The sequence below is a fragment of the Wyeomyia smithii genome, chromosome 3, assembly GCF_029784165.1.
Source record: "Wyeomyia smithii strain HCP4-BCI-WySm-NY-G18 chromosome 3, ASM2978416v1, whole genome shotgun sequence".
In the NCBI taxonomy this organism is placed as follows: Eukaryota; Metazoa; Arthropoda; class Insecta; order Diptera; family Culicidae; genus Wyeomyia; species Wyeomyia smithii.
The window spans coordinates 232,033,575-232,056,612 of record NC_073696.1 but is presented as its reverse complement, the minus strand read 5'-3'; the positions used below and the strand labels follow the sequence as shown (position 1 = coordinate 232,056,612).

General features: G+C 37.0%; 1 protein-coding gene across 5 annotated transcripts in view; it reads left to right on the top strand.

Moving 5' to 3' along the window:
• The window catches only part of LOC129730107 (zinc finger protein sens), a 422,944-nt gene that overhangs the window by 158,138 nt on the left and 241,768 nt on the right, over positions 1 to 23,038 (top strand). Inside the window, exon 1 of one of the 5 annotated variants that reach the window (XM_055689162.1) lies at positions 8,997 to 9,045. The exons of 3 other annotated variants lie outside the window; for them this stretch is intronic. The gene's annotated coding sequence lies outside the window, so the exon portion shown is untranslated. Of the gene's footprint in view, positions 1 to 8,996; positions 9,046 to 23,038 lie in introns of those variants that run through there. One more of the 5 variants, XM_055689164.1, reaches the window with a different exon arrangement.

The following is a 23,038-nucleotide window of genomic DNA, read 5'->3' as shown; positions in this document are numbered from 1 at the left end:
AGATTTCGTTGGGAATCCCAAATCAATTGGTCCTGTGTTTGTTTTGAAACCAACTCTTCGCTATGACTTGGTTCTTCTTTTGTTATAGAGATTACTTCCTTTCCACTTTCTGTAGTTTCGAATTCAATTGATACGCGATTCTGTGTAATATAAGCACAGATTTTTTATGCTTTTCGACAAATGTTGACACTGTTGAAGTCTTTTAACAATTTTTTTAAACTTATAAACATTGTTGTCAATTTTATCTTATCGACATTTTTACACAACTTTCATATTTTCTTTACACCTTTTTTACACTGCTTTACTGCTTTTAATTCACTTAGAAACCCAAAGAATTTGACTCACTTTAAACATTGAAGTTTGAAGTTCACCTAAACATTTCTGGCGAAGAGTACATCCACGGAACACATTTTTGACGCTTGCGATCTTCGATTCGTAACTTCTCTTCAAGTATACAATTGATCACCTTCGAATAATCCTATTCCCATTGTATTAAAAAAAAAGCAAATTACACGGGTACTTTGGGCGCTTATTCAAGTTTACAACAGTTTAAGCCATTGTTTTATAGAATTACATTTAAACTCCCAAAACTTATGTTTCTATTTTCATATCCATACACTAAAAGGTCACGTTGTACAAAATTTCAGACTTTAAACATATTTCGTGGTAGATATGGTAGCACTGGTAATGTTCGAATTTTTCTATCCCTTTTGTTCTCACATATCAAGCGGCAACATGTATCAAATTCTCGACAATCGTGTCTTACACACCTACAGAAATGACATCACTAGAAAATGGCTAATTTGGCTAATGGCGTCATGACTCAACTTATAATTTAAATGGCGGTGTAATGAAAAACGTTTACTTTCTATTTATAATAATAAAACAAGATTAAACGAGTATAGTTTCACCAGCTTTTGCCCTCGCTTTACATTGAAGAAGAAAATCAAATGTCGACCAGAACCCAAATGGGGTGACGAGAATGGAACTGTGAAAGTGAATTTTTACAATTAAATTCAAATGCTCTGGTAAACTTTTTGTCACATTTCTTAATAAAATTAATAAGATTGACAATTGGAAAGTATGATTCAAATTAGTGTTACAAACTTTGACTATTCACTAAAGAGGATCGCAATATCAACCATAAGAACTGCTTAGATTGACGAGAACTGATTAAATAACCGGTTTGACTTTTCGTAATTTCTAACATTTTTTAACACTTTCCGATAAGTTTTGACAGTTTTCGGCCATCTTCAACTAATTTAAATACATCTCGATTCCTTTAGAAAGATATTAAAATCGGTTTGAAAATTTTAGAAAATTCGCAATATTTTCTTGTTTCAACCAGGATTGTCGTTTCTCTTCAGAAAAGCACTAGCGTGTAGGAGAATATGGAGCATGCAAAAATAAAACACTGTGGTGGAATCTGAAATATTTCTTCAGAGATATTATGAACTGGTGTGAGCTTTCCCAAACGCAACTGACTTCATTGCACTGCTATTACTGAGTGCCTCTTAGGAATATATCAAATGAGGGGTGCATCTAGGTAGGAGAGTAGACTGCGTTGTTTGCGTTGCATCTTGAAACGTTGCTCTTCGAATGCTATCAAATTTATCTCAGCTGTGCACACCGCGGTGTATTTCTGTCTAATCTCACTAGAGTGATTCACCACTCTTGTCTTGCTCAGCTGTGGTGTAAGCAACAAGTGTATTGATTTTCCTGCGAGCAGCAGAAACACAGCACAAAGCAGAAAAAAAAGTGTGATGCAAAAAAATACTACATGCAGCGGAGCAAGAAGTGAGCGTTGAATATTCACTCTGCTCTTTTCACAGATTCCTGAAAACAACAAGCCTTGTTTGACAGTTTTATAACTTTGGACAATTTTTGACAACTTTTCCAATATATCTGAACATTTTTGAAATGTGTGACTTTTCGGCATTTATTACAATACTTTTTACACTTTTCGACACTTTTTGCAACTTTCGACATGGTTATTTGTTTTTTATATTTGCATTTGACTTTTTGACTCTTTTCAACACTTTCAAAAATTGTAAGATACTTTTTAGAAATATTTAACATATTTTGACGTTCTTTAACCACAAAAGATCAAAATAATGGTCTCAGTGGTCCAAATCTTACAAGAAAAAAGACCTATGACACTTACAGGTCGGACTCGATTATCCGGAGTGTTAAAAAAAAATTTCACTCCGGATAATCGAATGTTCCGGATAATCGAATCACTATTCAAATTTGCTTTAACGAACGTAAATTAATTATTCTCTTTCGTTATGTTACTTGAATGATGCTTTGGCGTAACCAGAAATAATTTCTGTGGAAAAAAGGTGAAATCCCGAGGAGCAAAAACAAAAATAATTTGACACTGATTGGTTTTACTTAACTCGGATTTGTCCCGAACATGCCAAAGAGGACAGAAATGGTAAAAAATGTGCTGAATGGGACAGTAAAGGTAAAATTTCAAAATAAATATTATAAACAAACAGCAAAAAAATATTCCGAATCATTGAGTTAAAAATTCCAGATAATTGAATCCCGATCTGTACTGAAATTTTTGATATTTACAACAAGTTGACTCATTGACATTTTAAACACTAGATTTTTCAACATTGTTTAGACATGTTGACACCTTTTGACATTTGTTGATATTTTCGGCACTTTTTGACATCATTTTTCTTCATTATTACGACATTTTTCTAGATTCGTCGTCCCTTTTCGGCATATCTAACATTTTTTTATATATTCTGTCACTTTGTTGGTACTCTTGGAAACTGTTGACTCTTTTCACTCTTTTTCTCGCTTTTCTGAAACTGATATTTTTAATACATTTTAGCAATTTTTAAAATTTTTTGTATTATTTCATCACTTTTTGAAAAGTTTTACAGTTTCCCACATTTTATTTTTCGTTTCGATATTTTTTGAGTAAAGGATTCTTTTTGACAATTTAGGGGACACTTTTTGGCAATTGTTTGATTCTTTTTAAGTAATTTGGACATATTTTTATCATTTTACTTGCTTAATTTCTTAAAGTTTTTTTCAACATGCTCTTCAACACTCTCGACACTTTACTTTTTGACGCTTTTGGTTAGTTATTATTAAATATGACACATATTGAATTTTCGACATTTCTTACAACTATTGACATTTTTCACAGTATTCAACATTTTGTGATATTTTCTTGATATAATTTTAGAAACTTGCGATACTTTTTATGTTTTTGACTTATTGAGATTTTTCACATACATGACACGTTTGGTTTCCTGATATATTTGACACTGTTCGACACTTTTTGATACACTTTCGTACTTCTTGATTTCTTTTGATAATTTGTGAATTTATTCTGATGATTCCCGAGCATATTTTTAAACATTTTGTGCATAATTAAACACATTTTGTAATAATTTGACATTTCCAACAATTTTTGACTTTTTGACATTCTTAATAATATTGACATATGTAACTACCTTTCAAGTTTTTTGCATGTTTGGCCTATTTCGACGTAGAATACGTATACGTAGAATACTATTTGGCCTATTTTGACGTAGAATACGTCTTATTTTAACAGGGTGCCATTCCGAAATATCGGAAATAGAGTGAAATGGTATAATAAAAATTTTCAAATGCTTACAACTTTGTAACCACCAAGCGGGTCTTATTTCTCTAATTTTTAAAATCAATTTTTGAAACATTATTTCATAGTCAAGTGATTGAAGTTCATAGCAAATTTGTTCATAGTTTAGCCAATCGCTGCAGTTTAATCACTTTCCAAGCACAGCCCCAGCACTAAAGTATGCAATCGATTTGACTTTGTAAACGAATAATTTTTGTTTTTGTTGCTTTGTACGCTCGAGTGCACAACGGCACACCTACCGAAAGTATAACTGTCATTTGTCACATATAGCTTGCAATAGATTGATCTACATTGTTCATCCGATCTTTTCAAATAAATATAGAACTGCATATTTGGTAATTTGAAAGGTAACAGAATTCAGTATTACTTCAGGAACGTTTTTGTGGCTTTGAGAAATGCCAATTGTAGTTTGTACTTGGCAGAAGAAAATAATTCCATTTGAGCTAGTGTATTTCGTCATAGCATTAGCTTTGGTCTCGACTAGCTATTCTGGTAGCAGCAGTAGTACGGGAGGCTAAACTTGGTTGCTTTGCCGCTTGTTCGTGGCCCGCTTGTGCCATCTCTATGAAGAGTTACCCTTAAAAAAAAAACAACCCGCAACGCAGCCCAACCTTTTTAACTTTATTCCATACTACCGGGTGCATGGCCCCGCCCACTTTTCGCGTTGGTCGTCTCCGTAGGTATTTAATCCATTAACTTTTGCGCTATTCCCGCTTTGCCCGATTCTATTGAACTATTTTCGGTTTGTTCTTCGTTCAGTCGGCTGATTATATTATTTTACAAGAGCACAAAAACAACGGTATGCTGTTGGAGACACGCCCAGTAAGTGACATATTTCAGTGAACTGTAAAATACTATGTGGATTTATACTGACACCTGTGATTAATACCGAAAGTCGATAGATTACCAGTTCGGTAGAAAGTTAACCCAGTTAATGAGTTTTTACATCTCAGTAATATACATTACACGTGAGTTTACTTTCAATAGCAAAAATCAACGCAATTATTGAATCAGTTATACTAAAAAAATCAATTTAAATACCTGCCTGTAAGGCATGATAATGTATATGCAGCCTGCGATTAATTTTCTGGATGAATTTATCAATTTCTTGTACGAACGTGTCTGGATGCAGATAGAACAAAACTTAATTTTTATAGTTTGCCAACCAAAAAGCGAATTAATAATATAAGAGTGTTTATTCGTGATGTTTGTTCGCAAATTGGGCTGTTGAGAAATTTTCATCTGTGACGACATTCAACAAGTTCGAATGGCACATCCATGTGGGCTGTTAAATGCAAAAATAATAGCAAATTTTATGACTTTACTAACCAGTCTCTCAACAAAGCATCTGTCTTTGTGTCGTGTCAGATAAATGATAGGAAAGAAAGAAAAAAAAAACATCTGTTAATACGAACCCAACCAACAATTGTGTTATATAAAAGCTTATTAAGCTGTAATTCAGCCAATATCCGTTCAATTGCAGCTATGCAAGCTATAAATCAACACAATTGTTGTGTAGGGGTCACTTCCACTCTTCACCAGGATATGTGATTACGGACGAAAGAAATACGAATCACAAATCCTGTACGTGCGGTCAGAAGGACCACACGGAATCGCGTTAAACTTCAAATGGATTCTTCAGTGCAATGTAACTTACATCCTTTTATTTATTTAATTGGTATATTCACCAACTGGCAAGCAGGTGCCCAAATGGTGTAACTTAAAGCTAACAATCAAAATATCTTCAGAGAGTCAATACAATATTACATATTACAAACAATAGTGTTGTATAACTTTTGAACTAGTCAGATCTTGGAAAAAATATAAACGATATCGCCGACTAAGAAGCGTTCGAGATAAATTAAAGTCGAATAGAGCAGATACTCTGTTGAATAACTTACACTCTAACCCTGGAGTCTATTCCGCGAGAAACAATTTTCCCTCGCGGAACCACTATCTATCTCTGTTACTCTACTGGCCTCTCCTCGGCCTATCCTTGTTTTAGTGCACTACATGTGGGCTTAATCCCCTTAATTATGCTCTCAAGAGCGCCTCCGGCGTTCGCTCCGCTGTACCGTTTTATTTCTGAACAACACCGGTAACTCATCCTCGCGCATGCGGCGACCAGTTACACGGCGCATCAAGTATGGTGTTTATTCTAACTGTGCTACGGGTGAAATTTTTCAGTCTTCGTCACTCGAGCCAAGCGGAAGACTTGACTTCAAGTGCAAGAAGGTTTTGACCTACTTTTATAGGCAGTTGAAGGCTGTTCTTTTCGCGCAGTGAGAATGCGGTGTAACTTCTTCCGGGTTCCAAAATGTGTCTGCTAATGTGACGGAACCCTGAATGAAGCTGTTAAAAAGGGAGGGGGAGGCGTTACAGTTTGTCAGGAAGTGTCCGTGTTATACGTCAGTTATGCGGTCGTGTCTTGGATACAACCTCCTATTATTTTATAACTTTTTTTGTCAAATAGGTAAGACTTTTGGTACTTTTTTACAGGTTTGACTCCTCGATTTTTCGATATATTTTGCATTGTTTTATAGTTTTCGTTTATTTCACCAAATTTGATTCTTTTAGACACTTACTAACTTTAGTTCACACCTTTTTCGCATATTCTAACAATTTTAAACAATTTTCAGTACTTTTTGTCACTTTTTGACAATTTTCCACACTCATACCTTTTTTGGCACTTTCAGCATTTTGTATGCTTTTTGACAACTTCTAACGCTCTACCGAGTTGAGCAGTTATTGGTATTTCATTTATTTTTTTTTTCATGTATTTTTTTACACGAAGTACACATAACCGGGACTCTACATTTTCGAAACAAAACAATGAAACTGATATACTCGCGCTATCATTTCGATTCGAACAGTTTTATTTTCACTTGATTCCTTTCGACTACTGCCAACCAGGGGAATGGCAACATGCTATCTCTTTCTATGTTGAATGAGTGAAGAGTCTTCCCGACTAAAGTGAAAAGAATATGGAAGTTTTGCTGGGCGCTTGCCTCGGGGCTTTATTTTTAAATAAAGCCCTGATATGATGGCTACTATCAATCGTGTAGAGCTTAGATAGGGCTGCCATCCCCTTGCTGTCAACGAATCATTTCTTTCTCTCTTTCCCTCTTTCTTCTTGCGGATCATTTCAAATGAACCTAATGACTATTTCGATCGACGGAGAGAGTGACGGAGAGAGAGACTCTTTCCTTTCCTTCAGCGTCTCAATTGAAATTAGCACCGCATCGCGTCGTTTGATGGTAGTTTTCGAATACCACATGCAGTAGGTAGTTAGAACGGCAATGGCATCCAATAAATACGTTACGCAAGTTCCGATCAATATTTTCTCCCTTTTTCCTATATATGCGTGAAGTACTGTATGGGAGCCTTCTGTCTCCGTCAGCGCTCATTGTCATTTTCAATTGAGAATCGTCATGTGAGAGTGATGATGATAATCTCCGCTTTCAATTGAAAAGCGTTTGTATCAATTTCAAGCCTTTCAGTTGTCAGAATCACAGCAAGAGCTTTCGACTGGGTGTCATGTGACTCACGAAGTGCTCGAAAATGATACAAAAGCTTTTCAATTGAAAGTGACGGGTGAAAACTTCTGATAATTGTCAATTGAAAATGATTTTGTCAAGCTCTGCACATAACACATTAAAATTAAACAACTCCAGCAGACGAAAGGATTTTGAGTATTAGAGTCGAGAGACAGTAAGACTGTTAAATAATCGGACAGAGCACAATTAAAATCCCTGAGTTGTGAGAAAAGCACTGCTTGAAATTGTGTACTATTGTACTATTGTAAACGAAAACTAGACAGATACGAACCACATCGCAGGTTAGGTTAGCACAAGTACAGTCAGTAGAACGAAAACGTGTAACATTGACAATTAAATAAAAACTATAATTAAATCATATTTCTTAACTAAATCATCACCTGTTTTCACTACGTTGAAAATTATTAAAAATTGTCAAATTAGTTTTTACCACCCCGAAAATATTATGTTGAAAATGTTAAATTGTTTTGACATTATTGATATAAATACACAGTAAAAATTCTGAATTTTACACGTCACGTAAAATATTTGTTCATTTTAACTTCAGTTGCTTCTGACCTAAACCACGATTTTGTTTGAAAATAATGTGCAATATCATTTAGATTTGCGTGGAATATTATGGGATTTTCTATCATAAGAGATGTAGGCAACTCTTTATATGCGATTCAGCCTAAAGGTGTCTCACTGTATAGTGATATCTTTCTGATTAGTGTTGATTTCTGAACAGTTTTCATTGAAATCAAAATTCATTGGTATCGTATAGCAAACCAGTAATGTTGAATTCAAAAGCGTTGCAATGATTACCTAGGTTACCGATGTTGCATTTAACAGCAGCGTATACCGTACACCGTATACCGTTTTTTCTACTAGATTTTTTTTAATATGACTTTGTTTTATAACTTTCTCAACTTTTTTGACAATTTTTGACAAAAAAATTTTTTTTTCAAACGTTTTTTTTTTTAACTTGTCAAATTTCTGATTTGAATTTTAGATTTTTGGAGGATTTGAAAAAATCCCTAAAAGTTAAATGCTACGCCATTTTTTCATCACTATAATCTCCCTAATGGCCCATTCTAAAGCTGAATGATAATCGAATGTTGAAATTTCCAAGCCATCTTTTCTTACTTGAGATTCCGCACCGCCATTAACGGTCAACATGCATCCCGAACGCCAAGGCAATGTGCCAGGTTCCGATCCTAGCAAGCAAATACGGGATTTAGTTTTCTCATTTGGACTCTCCACCATCACTGATCATCTCGCCGCCGCGGCGGAGTCTGCCTCGCAAACCGGACCGATCGTGACCGCGAACTCTAAGCGACGATGGATGGTCTTCTGCCGGTGATGATGAGGGCGTATTTTTAATTCAATTCAAGCACAAATCGAAATCGCACTCACGTTGATCTGCAGCTGATGCGCACGGTTTTCCTGTGCGGTGCGCGGCCGGTTCGTGATTGCTCCAGTTCTAACCAACCGTTGCTGCACGCGGCGGTTAATTGAGCTCTCAACTGGAATGGCCCTTTGTCAGACGGCACATTTTGGGGTCGTTCTCTCACACAATCGGTTGACTAAGAAAGTTCAATTATTTCTGATTGTATCCGGATTTCCGCCGCAACGAGAGCGCAAGCATTCTTTATTAAGCCATAAACTAGCCACTTTCTATAATTTTTTAATAACATTTCTCCTTCAATTTCCGATTTCTTTCAGGTAATCTACCGCAACGCTGAGGCAAATCTTGAGCCTAACACGGTACCGCGTAAGCCGCCGATCCTTGCTAGGAAATTGAGCCAAAGATGAACCTATCAGAAGATTACTTCAATGCAGCGCTTAGTTTGTACATTAAAGGTATTTACCTTTCTGATGCGAATTCTTTGATAAGGTATAAGTTGCAACCGACTTACTTATCTGACCGTTTCCCGACAGCTGAACAGTCCAAACGGCGCCGGTGTTTTGGATCGCAACGAGGGTTTGCAATCGAGTTTGTCAATGGTTTCTTGAGCTATGCATGAATGGTGCTTAAGTTGTGATCGCATCGAATGCGGGAAATATTTTGTCCCTTTATTCATTTATTCGTACAGAGAGGGTACCGACGACTTAAATTCAGATAATTGAATTATCTAAATACCGGCTGGGTGTCATACAACATGCATTTCCAAAGCCCACCAAGGGACTGGATGTTGGCACCTCGCGACATCTTGCAAGCTTTACGATAAAGACATTACCGCCGTGAAAGTGGCCATCTTTGGTATATTTTATGGTGGTTGTTTTGCGCAAATTCTTCACCGGAGCATTCATCGTTTATTCGTAACTTTGGAGGGCCAGCGTGACCACCCAGCAGGCAACCTCACACGCATTATTATTCAAGTCGTGATTAAAGTGTCGGTTTTCTTGCCGTCTCTCACTCGCCAAGATGGCGAAGCGTCACAGACTGACTGTCTACCGAAACGGTACAAAGAAGAAGGGCTCTTCCTCTTGTGATGGGTCGAATTTTCACACGCGCTCCGTACAACACAAGTGAACCTGCAGTTGACCCTTATTGATTATTATTGCCCACTCCTCACCGAGGCCAAGTGTGTAAATCTGGGAGGGATTTTGGGGTGGGAACTGGACGCTGAAACAATGCCTTCATTGCGCTTCATTTGTTTAATTGAAGAGAAATGCGAGGAAAGCGTGTACGTACAAACGAAGACCCCGCCAAAGACGAGTAAACAATGCTGGTCATTGGGTCACACCGGATCGACGAAGGGCGTTTAACTGCCTCGTGGCCCGGCCCGGGCGGGGGTCGATAATGGGAGAATAATTAAAATACATGCGCGGTATTGACGTAGCGAGGATTTAAGGGCTTCGATATTGACTATGTATTGTTTGTGTTCGATGGAAAAGGAAAATTTTCTTATTCGTCTGTTACACAACTTTTTTAATCGCGACACCAAGAACGCCTAGTCGTTCAAAGTAGTCTTGAAGGATCTTATCAACGTTTAAACCGTTTATAAGATCGAAATTACTTTGATAGAATTACTTGGCATTACAGCCCACACTTGAGTAATTCTAATGGAACAAAAATCACGAAGCAAATCCAGTCACTAATCTGGAATTTTCCTTTAAAATTTTCATTTATTTCTACCCCAATGAGGTTAGAGTGAAAAGCATATCATTCAATGCGGTATTTGCTAACGGTATCATGGATCAAAATTTTGCAAATGAATCTAAAATGGTTAATTTGTGAAAAAATTTTTCACACAAAGGACAAATCTCCAGTAAAGGAAACAAAACGTTGTGCCAATTGTGTCGGCACCCACAGTCCAGTTATTGTTAAGGCAATGTTAACAAAATTCAATTTCCAAATCTTCTTCTAATGCTTCTCAGCCAATTGTCCCGCCTTCGATTTCTAGTCCCGTTCGAAGTGGGGTGAGGCTTTATTTAAAAGAAGAAAAAATTATAAAGATGTGGAGTTCTTCTGAAAATTGAATTGATTTTTTTCTCTTCATCTAAAAAATTGAATTGACTCTTATCAGAAACAATTAAGTTCGTGTGACGAAAGCTAGATCTCACCACCAGGTGAATTAATTCGTTGTAATGTTTTCCATATACCTCAGAAACGTGATAAAGTTGAAATGCTCTGCGTGACAAATTCGATTGTGATAAAAGCGACATGTGAAAAAAAAAAAAAACAAACCGTGATAACACGTGACGAGTCGTTGCAATGAAAATTGAGAAAATTCACCAAAAGTCATCGTTTGGTAACTTTTCTCAAACATCGACATTATTTGAATATATCGATTGTCAAAATTTCAATCGCATGAAAAGCCCTGCAAAAATGAAGGAAATTTATAATTTATATTCTGGCTACTGAAACCAGCTGGGATGAAAGTATAAAAAGTGAAGAAATTTTTAGTAGCGCCTATAATGTATTCAGAGATGATAGGAATTTTGTTGAGTCCCAAAAGAAGTCAGGCGGCGGAGTATTGATAGCTGTTTCGTCTAACTATAGTTCCGAAACTATCAAAACAACAAAAGTAAAGGAATTTGAGCATGTGTGGGTTAAATCACACATAGCAGGTGAAATACACGTGTTTTCTCAGTGTATTTTTCTCCTGACCAGGCTCACAAAACCACTTATGAAACCTTCTTCCAAATTACTGAACAAATTTTGTCACAACTTCCTCCCGAAGCTAAAATCCATATTTATGGAGACTTTACTCAACGCCATGCAGATTTCATGAAGGACTCAGAAAATGAATGTTATCTTCTTCCAGTCGTTGGGGACAATGAAACACTGCAACTTATTTTTGACAAAACCGCAAATTTCGGACTGAACCAAATCAACCACATCAAAAATTAACAGAACTGTTACTTAGACTTTTTATTTACGAACATTTTAATGATTTCTGTGTGACTGAATTATTGAATCCTCTATGGAAATATGAGGCGTATTACACGGCAATCGAATACTCTTTATTTATACATGCGCACCAAAAACCCAACGACTATGAATACGAGGAAGTCTTTGAATATGGAAAGGCAAATTATGAAAATATTCGCAATAGAATAAACAATGTTAACTGGCAATTTATTCTTAAGAATAGAGGAAATGTTGACGTGGCGGTGGATACTTTTGATGAAGTTTTATTTGATATAATTAAACAAGAAATACCTCTGAAGAAAAGGAGACGTACTGGAAATACAAAAATCCGGTCTGGTATAATTGTCATATTGAAAATTTGAAAAACCGTAAACAAAAAGCACATAAAATCTATAAAAGACACAACAGTAGTGAAAATTTAGCAATCTTAATAAAATCCTGTCCGAAGAACTTCTATAGTTACGTGAAAACTAAACTAAAATCTGACAATTTTCCCTCTATAAGGCATCTTGACGAAAATGTCGGGGATAACTCGGAAAGGATTTGCAACATTTTCTGTAGAGGATCGCGACCACGATTATTTTGCATTTTATCCAAACTTCTCGAGGGATATTGGTGTGAACCAAATTCATGTGCAGGATATTTTCCAGGCGATGAATAGCTTAGATGCCTCAAAAGGTCCTGGACCTGACGGAATTCCGCCAGTATTTATGAAAAATCTTGCAACGGAACTTACAGCTCCATTGTTCTGGTTCTTCAACATGTCATTGGAATATGGATGCTTCCCATCAAAATGGAAAATCTCGTTTCTAGTGCCAATTTTCAAATCAGGCCGGAAATCCGACATACGTAATTATCGTGGAATAGCTCTAATTTCTTGCATTCCTAAACTATTCGAAGCAATTGTAAATGAAAAACTATTTTCCCAAATTAAAAACCGAATAACTGAGAAGCAACATGGCTTCTTCAAGGGCCGTTCAACATCGACCAATTTACTTGAATTTATAAGTTTTTCATTGAATGCAATGGATAATGGAAACCATGTAGAAGCTTTTAATTCATATTTCTATAAGGCATTTGATCGCATAGACATACCAATGCTACTTTTCAAATTGCAAAAAATGGGACTTGAGCCAGAACTCCTGAAGTGGCTCGAATCATATTTAACCAATCGCCAATAAATAGTTAAATTTAACGGACAAAACTCAAATCCGATTCTAGTCACTTCTGGTGTCCCCCAAGGCTCTCATTTAGGACCTCTTCTTTTCATCTTGTACGTTAACGACATTTCCTTTATTCTCAAAAAACTAAAAGTGTTAATTTATGCCGAGCTCTTTTTGGAAATAAGAAATAAAGAAGACATAAATGCATTCCAGAATGAAATATACATATTCTACACATGGTGTAAAAAAAGCTTACTAGAGTTAAATGTAAAAAAATGCAACCACATATCATTCTGTCGAAAAAGAAAAACACCAAACATTACAATATCATTAGGAAACCAAACTGCAGCAAATTGTGAAAGAGTTAGGGACTTAGGAGTTGTCTTAGACTTCAAACTAACCTTCATTGACCACTACAACACAATAATCCACAAAGCTAATAACATGCTAGGATTTATAAAGCGCTTTTGTTACAACTTTCAGGATCCGTATACCATCAAAACATTAGTATAGCCTATGTAAGATTGATACTGGAATACTGCAGCATTGTATGGTCACCCTATACAATCACACACGAAGAGAGAATACAATCAGTACAAAAGCAATTTCTATTGTATGCTCTTCGTAAATTAGGTTGGACATCATTTCCTCTTCCATCACATGAATCTCGTTGCATGCTCATAAACATACAATCATTGAAAGAGCGTCGTGAATTCGCAATAGTGTCATTTGTAAACGACTTCGTTTCGCAGCGCATTGATTCAGCTACACTTTTATCTAAGCTAAATTTCTACGCACCTATTAGACAACTTCGAAATCGAAACACGTTTGCCACCAATCATTGCCGCACAAATTATGGAAAATTCGGACCCACGACTCCACTCGCCACTCACAATCAATACTGCGAAACCATTGACTTTACAATGTCTCGGCATGAACTTAAAAACTTTTTTAGCTCAATACGCAATCGCAACGCTTATTGAAAAAAAAAAAACAGTTTGTAAGTAAACATTGTATTAGAATATTACAATATTGTATATTGTCTACTTCTGATTGACGAAATTAATAAAGAATAAAGAATTAAGAAAAAAAAGATTCTAAAATTCCAATCTTTTTCAAATATAAAGCTGGATAAAATTTTGAAAAATGAAATGTGTACTGCCAACGTAATTTCGAGCTCGCACGAAATCTGTCATTTTATATTTTCGATTTTATGATTTAGGGTTTATAATTTTGGACCGAAGGTTTATGATTCTGAACTTAGGTTTTACGATTTAAAATTAGAGATTCAGGATTTAGGTTGTCGGGATTCTGGATTTTTGGTTTGGCATTTCTAATTTAAGATCTTTGACAGCGCAAGAGTTTATCAATTTGATATTTTGGAATTGAATGTTCAAGTGTCCTAGTAACCTAGTGTCCAAGTGTCCTAGTGTCCAAGTATCCTAGTGTCCAATATCCTAGTGTCCAAGTGCCCAACTGTCCAAGTGTCCAAGTGTCCATATGTCCAAGTGTCCAAATGTCCAAGTGTCCAAGTGTCCAAGTGTCCAAGTGTCCAAGTGTCCAAGTATCCTAGTGTCCAAGTGCCCAACTGTCCAAGTGCCCAAGTGTCCATATGTCCAAGTGTCCAAATGTCCAAGTGTCCAAGTGTCCAAGTGTCCAAGTGTCCAAGTGTCCAAGTGTCCAAGTGCCCAAGTGTCCAAGTGCCCAAGTGTCCAAGTGTTCTAGTGTACAAGTGTCTAAGTTATCAAGTGCTCAAGTGTCAAAGTGTCAAAATGTCAAACTATCAAGCGTCGAACTATCAAATTGTCAAACTTCAAAATTTCCAAAATATCAAACATTTTGATATTTTGGAACATTTTGATATTTTGGAAATTTTGAAGTTTGACAATTTGATAGTTCGACGCTTGATAGTTTGACATTTTGACACTTTGACACTTGAGCACTTGATAACTTAGACACTTGTACACTAGAACACTTGGACACTTGGGCACTTGGACACTTGGGCACTTGGACACTTGGACACTTGGACACTTGGACACTTGGACACTTGGACACTTGGACACTTGGACATTTGGACACTTGGACATTTGGACACTTGGACACTTGGACACTTGGGCACTTGGACAGTTGGGCACTTGGACACTAGGATACTTGGACACTTGGACACTTGGACACTTGAACATATGGACACTTGGACACTTGGACAGTTGGGCACTTGGACACTAGGATATTGGACACTAGGATACTTGGACACTAGGACACTTGGACACTAGGTTACTAGGACACTTGAACATTATGAGACTTGGATGCTAGTACAATTGGACACTTGGATACTTGGACACATGGGCACTTGGACTCTTGGACACTTGGACACTCGGCCACTTGGACATTTCGATACTTGGACACTTGGACACTAGGATACTAGGACACTTGAACATTATGAGACTTGGATGCCAGTACAATTGGACACTTGGATACTTGGACACTTGCACCCTTGGACACTAGGATACTTGGACACTTGGAAACATAGCCACTAGGACACTTAGACACTTGGACACTTGGACAATTGGACACTTGGACACTAGGACTCTTGGACTATTTGAAACTAGGACACTTATACACTTGGACACTAGTGCACTTGGACACTAGGAAACTTGGATACTTGGACACTTGGACACTAGGATACTAGGACACTAGGACACTAGGACACTAGGACAGTAGGACACTAGGACACTTTTTCCAGAGGTATCGGGATGCGTCAGGAGGCGCCATTGAGAAGTGGACTTCCACCCGACAAAGATCCCAAAAGATAAAAAAAAACTGCTGGTCGCAGTGGGGTCCATACAAAAAAAGGTCCTGTCAACGATTGCTTCAGACAGTATCTGCACAGGTTCGGGCACGCAGGATCCCCCATGTGTCCCGAGTGCGCGGATGCGGAGGTGACTGCTGAGCCTGTCTGCTCCGTATGCCCTCGCTTTGCGCACTCGAGGAGCGAGCGGGTGTGGGATTTAGGTGTTGAGATTTAGAATATAGGATTTTGGAACAAAGATCTGGGATTTTGGTATGAGGACTTGTAATTTAGGATTGAAGATTCAGGATCCAGCATTCATGGTTGAGAATTTAAAATCTACGATTTTTTAACAAACAACAGTCTATGAAAACATTATTATACCTGTTCAACAATTTATCAATGATTATTTTTAAAACATTTTTAAAAGTCTCCTCAAAAATGTGATCAATTTTGTAACTGTTTGTTAACATATATAATCAGAAAGCAAACAATACTTCATAAATATTCGAGAGTTTTCTAGGAAATTCTACATGACTATAAAACACTCAAAAAAAGCCATGAAAAAAAACTACGAACTACCAAAGAAAAAGTCATTTTTAAGCCATTGAAAAGTCTACGGATCATTCATAATATTATTGACTGAATAAATAATTAGAATTTCTTCTCTATCCCTCAGTTTATTCGAAAAAGGTTTTATTCCCCTTTAGTACTAACCACATGTCTAACTGCATCTTTGCATTGAAACATTGCGCCTGCCCTGTAGCGCACACCAGATGACCTCGTACTGTTTATTTTTTCTTTCCCGCAAACATTTTAATTATCACCATTATAATAATATATTGTCTCTATAATTATCTAACGGTATCCCATACAGTGCGCGGGTCCAGTCGCTATGCCAAACAACGCCGCACACGCCATTCAATCCATCCGTCCGTCATTCCGCGTCGTCTGGCCATTTCATCTGTCCCTTTTACGATAGCGCTAGAGGTGCTTGACTGTGTGTGTGTCTGTATATCTTACTCTAAGCCGCTCACGGCACGGGCCAAGACGACGTTCGGTTCGATTGATTCTACCGCCGCTCTGTCACCACCTGGCCAGTTCCAACCAAGCGTCATCAGCCCGACACACAATTCCTAAAGCCGTCTATTTACACTAAACAATTCACAAGAGTTATATGGTTATTATCAGATTGCAATTATCAGGCGCCGAGAGCGGCGATCTGCGAGTACTGCCCCAGCACCGGACCATGTTTCCTCCCGTATCCTGCACCAACCGTTGAAAAACTTAATCGTCCTCCCGATGGATTCCACTCTTCCAGCTTCTAATCTCGCGAAAAAAAAACAGGCAAGCTGGCAAATAGTCGGAAAGGAGAAAAAGATTAAATCATAACAAAAGAATGTGAGCCGTTTTTCCGCAGCCTGTTGCGAGGAGCGCTGAATTCCTACCAAAACCGACCAGGTGCCAGTCGACCGCGAATCGACTCTGTCGGAGGACAGGAGTGGAAATCGGGGGTTCAAGTAGTGAAGACATGTTGTTTTCCGTTAAACAAAAGAACAATTATGAAGTTGCTTGTACGATTCCCCCAAGGGGAAAGGAGAAGAGAAAAAAATACACGCCAACAACCAAACCAAGGGTTTGCGAAAAAAAACCGGTGGGTGGTGATCGGAAAGATCGGAATTCCACCGCGTCGAGAGATTTATGATGCGATTTAGTGACCCATTTAGTTGCCGCCAAATCCCTACTTCGGTACGGATTCCCCAGCGGTGATCCAGTTTGGACGAGTGTTGAACAATTGACTCGCAACCGGTCATCCGCGGTGTAGTGCTCCAGCGCGGTAACTAAATGGGGTCTACCATTTATCATAATAACTGCCGATGCGGATCCAGCGGCCAGCAATGATGATGAAGCACACGTCTTCTCCCGTCGACGTGGAGGCGGAGGTGGCAAACCGAGAACACGACACTTCTTTTTGCCTCTTTTGTAGGGCTCGCGCCTTGGTGGGTCTGTGACAAGGGTGGGACGTTTATCGGTGCGTTTAGTAGCAGCATCGTTTCATGGTTGGTTGCGATTAGATGGCTTTAGGAGTTTATAAATCTTTTTTTTTCTCGGTTTCAAAGGTGCAAAAAAGTATGTTGAACCCAATAAAACGAGTTGGGGCCCAAGGCGAAACATTTTTCAATTATTTTGTACATCGATATACGTCCAATGCGTTATAATTGTGTTTCGATCGAAATATATTATATATATTTTTTTGGGTGCTATGGTATTTGTTCCATTAATTATCTCATTAAGCCGATATTCATGGAGAATGCACGTATTTAACACCAAATTTTCATGAAATCATTGAACAAATAAACAAAATACGCTTATATGCTCTTATGGAATCGCACATCATCTTACGACGCCTTTATATTCATCATACTGTTAATCATGAATGAATCACATTTTCATGAAAGAACGTAGCCGCAAACCGTCCTGGTAGGTTACCTAGATATTCGCTGTAGTTGTTTACGTTTTTCCCATTTTAGCAGCAATTTTATACAATAACACGATCATAACAAATTTATGGTAACTATGGTAACTATGATTCGCGGCTTTATTTTGATGACAGCTCTTGTTCGAAATGAAGCATGCCGTAATAAGAAAAACAGTATTATTTCCATCCATAATTATGCCACTATTTTTTTCAATATTTCGAGTGTTTTACCTTTGTTATACTAAACAAAGGTTATAAAATCGGTCGTAAAACGCAAAATAGATCCATGATCCGGAGGGCCGAATCGTATATACCATTCGACTCAGCTCGACGAACTGAGCAATGTCTGTTCGTGTGTATGTGTGTGTGTATGTGTGTGTATGTATGTTGTCTGTATGTAGGTGCCGCAAAATACTAACGCACCTTTCCTACAGAACGCAATATCCGATTTTAATGATCTTATACGCAAACGAAAGCTACTGTGCTCCCCCAGAATGCTACCGAGTGGATTTTTGATTAATGGCTTAGATTTTAAACTATTGATCAAAGAGTATTTTTCATATAAGACATTTAACTTTTAAGGCAAAGTTAATGGCACGGAGGGCCATGTATTGTATACCAATCGACTCAGATCGACAAACTGAACAATTTCTCTATATATGTGAGTGTGTGCCTGTACGTATGTATGTGTAAATATGTTGTTTATATGTGTATTATATCAAAATCGACCCAAAAAAGAAAAATAACAAAAAAAAACTCTCTTTACAGAACGCTTATTCCGATTTTGATGTTCGCATGCTCGAATGAAAACCCCAGAGATCTTTGAAAATCATACTGAATGCGATCTTTTATTGGTTGCTTGAACTGTAGAGTTTTGACCAAAGTATATTTTAGACATGGGATATTTAACTTTCTGGATAATTTTTCTCTCTCACTGCTCTTTCCTCTTCTCTATCCCTCTTTTTTTGTACAGCTATTTATTTCTCAAAGGAATCAACAATCATGGACAACTTTTCGTAATCTTTACACTCTTAGTAGTGCGTCTTAACTGGTGTAAATAAATTACCCTTAAGCTTTTTTTAAAAAATTTGAACCAGATTTTAGAAGAAACTGCAATGCTTACTTAGCTCCTTTTCTTCCGAAGCTCCCGTCCTCATTTCTTATAAAATATATACTAAATTGTACGTTGAACCTAGATTTGCAAAGAGTAAGAAACATTTACAGTTTTCGGGAGCCAAGCATTGTAGCAAAATCCCATAGTGTGCACATGTAACACAATTAGCGATGCAGATATTTTGAAAAGCTTTACCAAAGATGTATAGACCTATTTACGTACGAATGTGTTAGTGCCACCCGTTGAGAAAAACACAAATAAATCGCTGTTTTGTTTGCAATGCTACGTTTTGAACAGCTGGAAAATTTTTCAGTTGAATGCTTATTTTATGTATTAAATTTGTGACCAGGAATCTAAAGTAGCTGGTGAACGTAATCGGCAAAATTAGGAAAAAGTGTTGAAGCAACTCTACATGGCTGTACACGTTTACTAGTGTGCGCAGGTGAAAAGTCACTTATCTCTATGAATGATACAATATGCTCATGTAAGATATAAATATTGCTTTCTAATTTAAGACTAAGTGCAAACAGAGTATCCATGTTATTCCACTTCCCGTTATCGCAGCAAGATTTAAAAAGTCTTTGTTTCGGATTTTTTCATACAACCTAGGCCTTCAAAAACAATAATGTTCTCGCCTACACTCTGAAAATCCAAAATTCTCAAAGATCGTGAAGAACCTTCATTTTCAGATAACACATTGGAGATAGAATTAAATTGACAACTTTCATCAATAGCTATATGTTTTTTCTGTATAATTCTAAACTATATTTCGACAGCAGGTTTGTAGAAGTTTGCTTTAATTCGTAAAAAAAACTTGATGCTGATTCATAAATCTAGGTCCTGCGATTTCTGAAAATAAAGCGAATAAGTAGAACCGCATTAAACTAACATACATGTTTGCTATTCTAGTGTGAAATCAGCATCATTGTTATCTATTACTGTTTCTCGATTATCTCAAAAAAAAAAAAAATCAATTACTTCTAGACAGCATTTAAAAATTGGTTTGTGATCGAAAAAATAAGACTCATGTACTCCAGTGATAACATTCATATTATTTGCAAAAACCACGTCAAGCTTTAATTCAATGATCGTCTTTGGCTAACTCCCTGAAAACTATCTTTCAAATTCATTTCATTCATTATTGAAATTGGACTTATGATGGTATACGATTCGTAAGTGACTGGCCAAATATGTATAAATTAATAGTTAGTATAACAAAGGTTTCTGCACCACTAGGTGGATTAATTTAGGTTTTTCTAGTAAATTTTATTGCTTATCTCCTAAAGACACTACACGCAAAAGTTCAAGTCTTATACAATCAATGTACTTCCCGATTCGCACAAATTTTGCACTAAAATCGCACAATGAATATGTGAAAAGAATAACGCAACCGTTGTACTGCAAATACATTGACACAGATTGATATCAGAATGTGTATCGACACTTTATTTCTCACATCGAGTGTATTAGTGACTGCTACTCATGGAGCAGTGCAAGCAGCGAACAACAACTTGTGAACTCAGTAGATTAATATAGCTTAATGCTTGATCGATTTATCTCGATGGATTTGGTCATTTGAATGATTTGCAAAAGAAAAAAAATAACGAAACAAAATTCTGTTCACAACATTTTGTAATCAACCCTAGCTTCACCGAAAACCCTCCATTCCACAAAGCCACAAAAGCGTTGCTGATTTTTTATGGTAACACTTGTAAATTGTGAATAATTATTATTTGTCATCCAGTGCACGCGCTTTTTCCTCAAGCGACGAGAGAAATTTCTCTCTCGCTCGTAGAATTTCCATGTACGTTTGACAAGATTAGACACGACACATACAATTTGCTGGTTGTTCTTTCGCTTCTTTTTCGGTTCGTATTGCGACGCGCAAGGTCTCATCGCTTTACGAAATGAGCAAGATAACCGTGCTGTACATACTTGATACCAGTGTTGTTAGTGTCACTCATACTGACGATGCGTGCTTGCTGCGGGGAATGCATGAAGAAGAAAGAGTTTCTCGAAAGCGTGTGTGCAAAAGACTTGAGAAGCGTAGCGTAGCCAGAGTTGCCGTTTCGAAATCTGTGTTTTGACGACAAAAATCTGTAAAAATCTGTGACCAGAGAAGGAAAATCTGTGATCATATCTGGGATATGAATATTTGTTTAAAAACAAAACGAGATTGATTGAAATGCTTAATATACTTTGGTGGTTTGCTAATGAGTCATTCTATAAATATGTTAACCCGTAAAGACCCGGGACGGAACTTGTTTTTTGAAAATGCTCTTTCTTAGCACTGGAACGGCCGATTTGGGAAAACTTGTAATTTCATTCAAGGGGAATAGTTGCTCTAAGTTTTGGTTAAGGTGCTACCCCTCTGGACCCCTCCCCATTTTTGTGAGACGCAAATATGTCTGTGTTTTTTTCTAATTTTTCAAACAGATTGAGCAAACACTGGGAATTTTCATACGTATCAATTGCTCCATCAGGTAGTTGAAATATGGTATGTAAGAGTGAATTTTGAAGTTTCTAAATTATTTCAGTACAAAATCACAAAACTACGTAATTTTATAAAAATTCAAATAACGAAACCGTTCTTCAAATTTTAAGCTCTACATTTTTGAGGTATGGTCTCCTGAATCCATGCGCGATGAAATATTTATATTAGCATGCAAACTTCTTGAGAAAGTCGAGTTTAAATTCACTAAAGTACATATTTTCATGGAAACCTGATTTTCTCAGTCTCCCACGGTAGTTTTCAACTTAGCTCTTCAATTTTCAAGCTCTATATTTCTAGAGTAACGTCTTTTGAATCCAAAGAAGGTGAAAAATTCATTATAGCATGCTTTTAAAATTGCTTTGGTGCAGTCAACTTGTTCCTCAATGAAGTGTTTTCCAGGTTGGTATTGAGACCAGATAAGCTGCGGATCAGAGAAAGTGGCCATGATTTAGTCAGAAGAAACTCATCCATACGTTGGATACGGCAAACGTCAAAATATAGGAAATTCAATCATAATGAGGTGATTGAATCAGGTCACCTCTCTGCATTCTTCATTGAGTTAACTAAGCAGCATATAGCGCGAAAACTAGCATTCCTAGATAGAATCGATAAAACGGCAAATGTGGTAATTGTAAACAAAATTCGAAATTTAGGAAAAGAATGACTCCAGACAGTCGAGCTATTTTCTCCGGATGATGATTTGAACTTCCGGAAAACCGTACCTTCGGATTAATGAGTTTGATCTGTAGAAAAAAAAAGAGTTATTTGCTATTCCCGGCATTTATAGGAAAAATCTGTGAAAATCTGTGATTTCGCAAAAATATCTGTCATCTGTGATCACAGATTCTGGGATTTGAAAAAGGAAAAAATTCTGTGATTTGACAGAAAAATCTGTGAAAACGGCAACTCTGAGCGTAGCGTCGCTCGCTTTGCAATGCTGCTTGATGCCAGTTGAAATTGTTTGAGTGTAGTAGTTTGGAGCTGCCAAATACATTGAAAAACGCTAGAGCAGTAATTGCGTTATGCCCAACACGCAATCATTGTACTGGTTCCAAATAACATCAACTTTTGCGTTAAAAACACACAATTTTGTACTGGTTTTGTACATTCCAACTTTTGCGTGTATTATTCTACCCGTTCATCGAAAATCTGATTATTTTCGCTCGGAAAGTGTGATGTCAGTACAGTTTTTGTTAAAGCCATTTCCTATGAAAACGTTAACGAACCATGGCAAACCAGGTAGCTGTTAATAAAAGACATTTTTTGCAGCTTTAATGAAGCTGTTGCGACATTTCTAATGAAGAACATTATTGAAGTTGTCAAAGCATAAATCAAAATTAGTATGTATATTTATAATGTGTCATTTGGTGTAAGAAGTTCAGGTGGCCCACTAAAGGAAGTGGTCTATATTAAGCAGATCTACCCTATAATTGTTGA